This window comes from Prosopis cineraria, unplaced genomic scaffold (genome assembly GCF_029017545.1).
Source record: "Prosopis cineraria cultivar Desert tree isolate PC_DT_omini unplaced genomic scaffold, ASM2901754v1 PC1215, whole genome shotgun sequence".
In the NCBI taxonomy this organism is placed as follows: domain Eukaryota; kingdom Viridiplantae; phylum Streptophyta; class Magnoliopsida; order Fabales; family Fabaceae; genus Prosopis; species Prosopis cineraria.
In genome coordinates, this window is record NW_026556540.1 from 6,110 (window position 1) to 14,906 (window position 8,797).

Here is an 8,797-nt window from a genome sequence, read left to right on the forward strand (position 1 = left end):
TCTTTCTAAAATACAACTCGTATGGAGTCTTTGGAACTGACTTGCTAGAAACTTCATTTAAAATATAAACAGTAATTTTAAGCGCATCACCCCACAAGAATTCTGGCAATGAAGAGTGACTGATCATGTTTCCAACCATATCTATGAGAGTATGATTTTTCCTTTCTGCAACCCTATGTAGGGTGCTAGGCATAGTATACTAAGGTTTAATGCCATGCTCTTAAAGATACAAAGCAAATGGTCCAGGGTTCCTGCTAGTCTCAGTATATCTCCCATAAAATTCTCCTCCTTTATAAGATCTCACACATTTGATCAACATGCCAGGTTTCAATTCAACTGCTACGTTAAATGCATTAAGAGACTTGCCCTTTTCACGCAAAAGTTCAATTCATCCATGACAAGAGTAATCATTTGTGAAGGTAATGAAATATCTAAAATCACCCATAGTTGGAGGTGTGATAGGTCCCCAGATGTTAGTATAGATTAGGTCTAAAGTATTTTCAGACCTTTTTGCCCCTTTGAGTCTAGCTCTAGCAGGAAATTTTCCCTTTATGCAATCAACACAAGTCTCAAAATTTGAGAAATCAAGATCTTGTAAGACACCTTGCTTGGCCATGCATTCCAATCTCTCTCTAGAGATATGACCTAAATGACGATACCATAACATGGAAGAATTATCATTGAGCCTTTGACGTTTATGCCTAATGGCAGCATTGATATGGAGATTAGGAAGTTCAAGTGACCAATCATTCAATCGATATAAACTATATATCAAGGAAGCACAACCAATATTAATGGAATCAAAACAAATATCAATTTTCCCATTTTCTTAGAAGAATGAATAGCCATAAATATTCAATGCAGAAGTTGAAATTAAATTCCTCTTTGCAGAAGGTACATACATAACATTGTTCAAATTTAAAACATGACCAGACTTTAAATATAAAGAAATACTTCTAATGCATTCAACTGATGCCTTGCTCCCTGCTATGCCAAAGACCGACCTCTATGCCTCACTTAGAATCTTTTGGTTTCTTAACTCTTGTAGAGAATTCACAACATGTACAGTGGCACCAAATCCAGCCACCATGAGTCAAAGGAAGTTTTAATGGTGTTAGATTCAAAACAAACTAGAGCTAGAGGGACAGTTGGAAGAATTATACCTTCACTTTCTTGTTTGTTGTTCAATTTGAAGCAATTAGCTTTAATGTGATCCAATTTCTTGCAATAATTGCATAACGCCTTAAAGGATTTCTTCCTTGACTTCCCACTCTTATCACCATCCTTCGTACAAGTTGGATTGTTAGGTTTTAGGGCCTCATGCTTCTTCCCTTTTTTTTTTTATACGATCCTCCAAATTTGCTGCTAGAGCCATGAGAAACATAGTTTACTAAGTAAGAGAAATTTTTTTTTATAGCTTCCTCTTCTTGAGTAACTATTGATATCATCTGGTCAATAGACCATTCAACTTCTTATGAGTTGCATGAAATCCTCAAGAATGCGTACTCCGGTGGCAATGATTGAAGAACACTGTAACTAAGGTACTTTTACCCAAGTCAATTCCATATCATTTAAGCTTGTTATAGCAATGAACAAGCTTTAGAATGTGTTCCCTGACACCAGAAACTCCGTCATATTGAGTATTGTCAAGAAATGATAAATAGTAGTTCTTTTGAGTCTTGCCAAGCTTCTTGTATTTGTTACCAATAGCCTTCAAGTATTCCACTGTAGTATCTTTTTCAGGAATGCTGTCCCTAATTTCCTTTTCAATTGTATACTTGATGAACGCTAGATAGATTCGATTGGACTCACTCCATTGTTTATGGAAGGCCATTTCAGAAATACTAGACTTTAAAGAGAGATTCGCAGGCTTGGGTTCTTTAAGAGCTAAATCTTTCTCAGAAATGGTCAGATATATATTCAGGGACTCTTTCTACTCATTATAGTTAGTCTCATTGAGAGCCTTCACAAAAGATAATTATGTAAAAGCAAAAACTGAAATCGCAAAACAAAAAATGAGAAATATTAATTATGCGTGCACAACATAATTATAAAAATAAAATTCCCCAACAAGCGATTATCAATTATGTAACTATAATCATGCACTAAGAAGGCTCACATATCATAAAGATTTAGCTTATACAAAAGTCCATGCAAAATAATGCATTAAATATTTCCATACCTATAGAGTACAACAAATATCTAACATATCAAAGGAGTGCTATTAGCCTATCCTCAAAACCAACTATTAAAATCACATTAATAATGTCACACCTATAGAATATGTTCATTATCAATGTTACAAGATCCTAAACATTATCAATAACTCACAAAGTCACAAGTTTTATGACCTTAGGATAAAACAAAATAATTTTAAAAGTCCTTGAGGTCTTTTAGGAATTAGGGAATAAATATAGGACTTATTGAAAGGTGTCTAGGGGTAGATAGGTAATTCTGAAAAAGATTTAGGTCAAAATTATAATTCTAAAAGTTAAGGGACCAAATATAATTTCAAGAAATTTATTGGGGTTATAGCAAAAATTCAAGAAATTATGGCCCAGGAGATAATTTAAATTGAGGCTGAAAACATAATTAACTGAAAAAAAAATTTGTCGCATTGTACTGGGCCCATACGATTTGGGTCCAATACTAGTTTGATAAAAAAACTAAAGTGGACCAGCCCCATTAAAACATAATTGTCTCTCTCTCTCTCTCTCTCTCTTTATTTTTTAAAATAGATTTGGGCCCAGACGAAATTTTGGGCCCAACATACATGAAATCGGATCTCTAGGATCCGATTTCTAACCCGTTTCTGCTTCCCCTTCCAGCAGGGGGCAGCTGTGAACCAAGAGAGCTCAGAGACAGGGAGAGGCCATCGTTTGGAGCCAGGGGAGACAATGCCATCCCTATCTCTAGAGACTTCAGAACTTCCACCGCACCGCCAGCTCCAAATGATGCCGCAGTCACTTCTAACAGTGAGGTCACAACAAGGAGAAAGGCGACTCTACAGCAACTAGAACAATAGTGATGCTGTGAAGGAGAATCTCCGGTAGCTATTTTCGCCGATTGACAATGGCAATGACTCACAACAAAGAAGGTGAAAGTTCATTCAAAACTGAAGAATCTGGTGAAGCTTGATGATGATGATGCCAAGAAGAAAAGAAAAAAATGATAGAAATTCATGAAAAACAAATTCACATAACAAAATATTTGAAGATCTTGTCTATGGTTTCTTCACAAATATGACAAGATATAAAATTCTTAGACTCATAAGAAAAATTATTATCATATAAGCATGAATTGCTATCAATATATATCATCATATACATAAAAGGAATTGAGATATATAAATTAATGATTATAATGAGGCTCTGATGCCACGTGTTAAATTTGTATATCTCAGTTCATATGAATAAGTAAAGTAATGTATGCGTACATGAAGAATTCATTGATCGCTTGAAAAAGCTCGATTATCCCAAGTGTAGACAAATGCAGAACCCATTGGTTCCCAGAGTCTTTAGAGTGTAGAGATAATGGAGCAGTAAAAAAAATGAGTCGTGTGTTTAATGGTTATTGACTGATCGACTTATAAGGATCATATCGATAATCGCCTTATTAAATAATAAAATAATTATATATTTTATTATCTTTGACTCAGTTAGTTAAGAGATAGGAAATAACTGACGGCTACTATGTTATAGGTTGGGCCTCTACCCATTGGGCTCACTTGTGTGGTCCACCTATCACGGTCCACACAAGATCATAAAAACCAATTTACTTTTACTTATTAATTAATGTTAATTCATAAATAAATATTTTAACAATTAATTATACCCACCTTAAAATATTAAGAATGTTTTATATTTTTTAATATTTAATCTTTAAAATATGTTATATATTTTTCAACAGGAGGAGCTGGGGAAGACTTCAGACTTCTGAACTTCTTAACCTGCTTTCAGCACATTTCATATTCATGATGCTTAAAATTATCATAATATTAACATAAATAGCATAGACATTTCACAATTAAACTCAACTGAATGTAACTACGGAAACCAAATGGAGAAGAAATATTTATTCCCTCAAATCCCTTATAAAACACAATACAAGCATGGAGAAGAAATGGCAGAAGCGAACCAGCAACACTAGTTCACACAACACTCGTCGAACCCACCCTGACAAAAACCTCCAATGCCGTCACCGTCGAACTCGACTGAATACTCCTCAACGTCACCGACCATTGCTCCGTCGTCTATGTCCTTCTTCGCCGATCAAAACTACACATACAAGTTTAAATCTGTCTCACCAGCATGCGCAAGCCGTTTCTCTTCTATTCTCAATCAATTTTTTTTTTTCCAAAAATTGTTTTGCAGGTGCATCTCAGTCATTTTCTTTTTCCTTAAATTTAAATATTTGAAAATTTTAAATATATATATATATATATATATATATATATGTATGTATTAAAAAAAATAGAAGGAAGCACAGGACATTTTGCCAAAGATCCTCTATCGATTTCTTCAGTCAAAAAGAAAAAAAGATCCTCTATCGCCTATCGGCAAGGATTTATCTTCGTCTTCGGCTTCTTCTACATCAGCTCCCCCTCAGGCAACCAGCAAGGTAGAGAGCCTTCACTTTCCATCTTGTAATTTGAATTTCCATGAAACCTTAACAACAATGGTGGGACCCAAAAGGCATTTCCTCCCTCTCGTTCTCATCTCTCTCACTGCTTTCTTCTTTTACTCCTACTACCACTCTTCTCTCCCACCTTCAACCTCTGAATTTAACCCTAATTTGACTGTCTCTAACCCCATCCACGCTCAAAGCTACAATCCCAGTTTAACCAATTTTTCTTTCATCGTCAAAGTTCTTGGCTTTAACCGCCTCGATTCACTCTCTCGGTGCATCCTGTCCCTGGCCAATGCCGATTACCTTGGCGATCGTGTCCACCTCCATGTTTACATCGACCATTTCGCCCACCAAAATGGGTCGTCTACTACTTTGGATCAAAAACTAAGCGAATCGCATCGGATTTTGGAATTTGTTGATGGGTTTGATTGGAAATTCGGTGAGAAGCTTGTGCATTATCGGACGACCAATGTAGGTTTGCAGGCGCAGTGGTTGGAGGCGTGGTGGCCAAGTTCTGATAACGAGTTTGTTTTTTGTTGAAGATGATTTGGAGGTTTCGCCGCTTTATTATGAGTTCATTAAGAGCTTGATTGTGAATTTCTACTACAATGCTTCGAATTATAGCCCATCAATTTATGGAGCTTCATTGCAACGACCAAGGTTTGTTCCAGGTACTATTATCTCATTTTTTGCACCTTAAGAAGCATGCTTCACTTGTTTTGTTGAAATCGGCTGAAGGTAAATATTCCAAAAATATGGCAGCTTCATAGATGATATCGTCTGTGTTAAAAGTAGAGACAATAATGATACAAATGACTTCTATAGATTCTCTTTTAAGTGAGCAATCAGATTTATACTAACTAATTGCTCACTGCTTCTGAGGTTTTTGGATTCAATTCCTTATTGGACAAACCTGATAATTATCCTAGGGGTAATTAGATGGGAGCGCATGTAGTCTATGGTGTTCCCTCAAGCAGGCCTAGTTTGGATCTTTAGTCAGAGCATCAATAAAAGTTATTCTCATAGCATAATAAGTTAAAGCATGGTATTACGGACGCATTGTTTTAATGTAAGGGAACTCCTCTAGTTGGGTGTGACTATGCCATTCACGATGTATTCAGGATTTGGGGCTTAGCTGTTGTGTAGATGTAGAAGACATCTATGAAGCGAAAAGAAGTTCCACATGGTTGCACCTTGTATTATTTTGAAATTGGTTATGGTTATTACAAACTAGAGAATGGTCAAACTCTTGGCAAGAATAACTCTGTGACTTCCCTCTTCTTCACTACGTTATTCTCTCCTCTGGTAATTTTCTTCTGTTGGTTTATCACAAAAGTACTTAGGAAATATGATTTTCAGTTTTTAAAAAACATTTGCCTCACTATCTAGTTCCTGAATTTTATCCGTGCATAATTCAGTCCCGAAAGTTTTTAACTCACTTCACATTATATCATGTCAGTGAGAAACAAGGCAAATATATATGCTCCAAGACTGTATTTGTGGACTGTGGTTCTTGTTAATCACTAAAACTTTCATAACTTTTATTTACCCATGTTTTACTAATAGTTCTTATAGCAGAGACAAGAGAAGAGGTTAATTGCAAACTTGAGTTATGGAGGAGGACATTGGAGTCGAAAGGTTTTCGTCTGAGTAGAAGTAAGGCGGAATATTTATATTGTAAATTTGATAAAGGACTATTCGAAAATAATTTGGAAGTGAAATTGGGAGATCAAATTATACCTCAAGTGGAAAAGTTTAGATATTTGGGAGCCATTATTCAAAATGATGGCGAAATCAGTGGAGATATTTCACATAGAATTCAAGCTGGGTGGTTTAATTGGAGAAAAGCTAAAGGAGTTATTTGTGACCGTAAGGTGCCTAATAAACTTAAAGGAAAGTTTTATCGTACTGCTATCAGACCGGCAATGAGTGAATGCTGGGCTCTAACGAGACAGCAAGAGCATAAAGTTGGAGTAGCAGAGATGAGAATGTTACGATGGATGTGCGGACATACACGTAAAGATAAAATTCGAAATGAGCACATACGTGAAAAAGTGAGGGTGGCACCTATTGAGGAAAAAATGGTAGAAAATCGGTTGAGATGGTTTGGGCATGTACAAAGAAGACCAAGGGAGGCACCAGTGAGAAGAGTGGAACATATAACTTTGAGTCCGATTAAGAGAGGTAGAGGAAGGCCTAAGAGAACACTCTTGGAAGTTGTTGAACGTGATCTCTTAATTAATAATATTTCTAAAAGCTTAATAAATGATAGAGCACAATGGCGTCTTGCAATCCATGTAGCCGACCCCACCTAGTGGGATAAAGGCTTGTTGTTGTTGTTGTTGTTGTTGTTGTTTTACTAATAACCATTGGTTTCCAACTCAGGTAAACATGGAAACAAATTGCAATTGGGTGATGAGACAAGACTTTTCCTGTATCAATTGGTTGGCACATGGGGTCAAATTCTTTTTCCAAAGCCATGGAAAGAGTTTAGGTTGTGGTATGACAAGAACAAGGCAAAGGACATAAGGCCACTTCTTGAGGGGATGGTAATCATAAACCTTCACCTTAATTATGTTTTAAAAATTCTTTGTACTATCCTCTCATCCCATTCCTGGTTTTGTTGGCTGCCTAACTTTGTTAAGTTAGCAGTTTGTACCTAATTTCAGTTCTAAAACCTTGTGCAGGTAACTACAGGGTGGTACAAAAAAATGGGAGAGAGAATATGGACTCCTTGGTTCATCAAATTTATTCAATCCCGTGGTTACTTCAATATTTACACAAACTTTTTGCATGAGAGAGCTTTGAGTGTTTCTCACAGAGATCCTGGAGTCAACTATGGGAAAACTGCTGGACCTGACTCTCAATTACTAGATGACAGATCTCTTGATTTCAATATTTTGGAAATGCACCCGTTGAGTAGTTTAAAATGGTTTGATTTTTGTTTCAGAGAAGTAATCCCTGGAAGGGTTGTCACGAAGATGGATGAACTTGGACTCTTGCTTCCCTATTTGAAGAATCAGGACAGTGTCTTTTTGGTGAACCTTTGTGAGATTTCAGATTCTCTAACTAGAAATTTATTGTGTCACTTTGAAAGGTTAAATATCAGGAATTATATACTTTTTGGCCCTGAGTCTGACTTCTTATTTGATCTGGCAAGGAGGGGACATCCTGTGATTAATATAGACCAATTTGTCAAAACGGTTGGATTGTATAAGCTTACTTCTCAAGGTTCACAGTTTGAGGCCGTCAAGAGCATTTTGGCAAAGGCTTATATAATTAAAAAATTTATGGAAAATGGGTATAACTCGTGGGTGGTTGATGGGAACATGCTTTTTCTCAGTGCTGATCTATTTTTAGATTTAGAGTCCAAGGATCCCAACGATGATTTCTTTCTTGCAACAAGCTTGGAACTCTTTTATGCCAGAAGCTCAAATACTGCTAAGAAAATGTGGGACAATAACTTCGTATCAAAAGTCGTAGCCATGGTAGAGGATCTGGCCAGAAAAATTTCACTTTCCCATGGTAAGCCAAGTTTTGTGCATGTTATGGCAAACCTGTTAGAAGAAAATGGTGCAAAGTGTAAAAAACTTGATGAGACTACTTATGGCGTGAAGATTGGATCTGGTAATGTTAATAAATCTTATTTAGGGAACAAAAAGTTGGTGTATTGGTCAACTGAAATGGGACTCGAATCAATTCAGAAATGGCTTGAAGAGTTGAATTTGTGGGTTGTAGACCAGGAATCCTCATGCACTGCTGTGGTCTGTCACAAATCGTAGCATTTAGTGGCAGCTAGGAGTAGCTCTAAGGTTTTTTTTTTTTTTTTTTTGCCCCGTTCTATATTAATTTGCTTTACATATGTTTCCATTAACAGTATACTATCATTTGTAACAAAGTTAAAAATTTCTGCCTGTATGAATCTTAGGCATCTTGGACAAGATGAAGCTAGAGAACCTGAGAAAGCAGCTTGAAAAGTTTGTAGTAAGTAAAGGAATACTCTTGACCATCTTCCTTTGTAAGTTGGATACATGATTATTTTCTTGGTAACAGAGAGTTTGATGCATAATACTTGAGTTGCTGAACCTCTGAAATCTTGCCCTGCCAGACGCTAATGCCTCATTCTAGACCCCTAATTTTGTTTGTTGACCGACTCTATCTCCTCTTA

General features: G+C 36.3%; 1 pseudogene; it reads left to right on the plus strand.

The window, feature by feature from the left end:
- Nucleotides 1–4,498: 4,498 nt before the first annotated feature.
- Nucleotides 4,499–8,797, plus strand: LOC129299572 (uncharacterized; annotated as a pseudogene).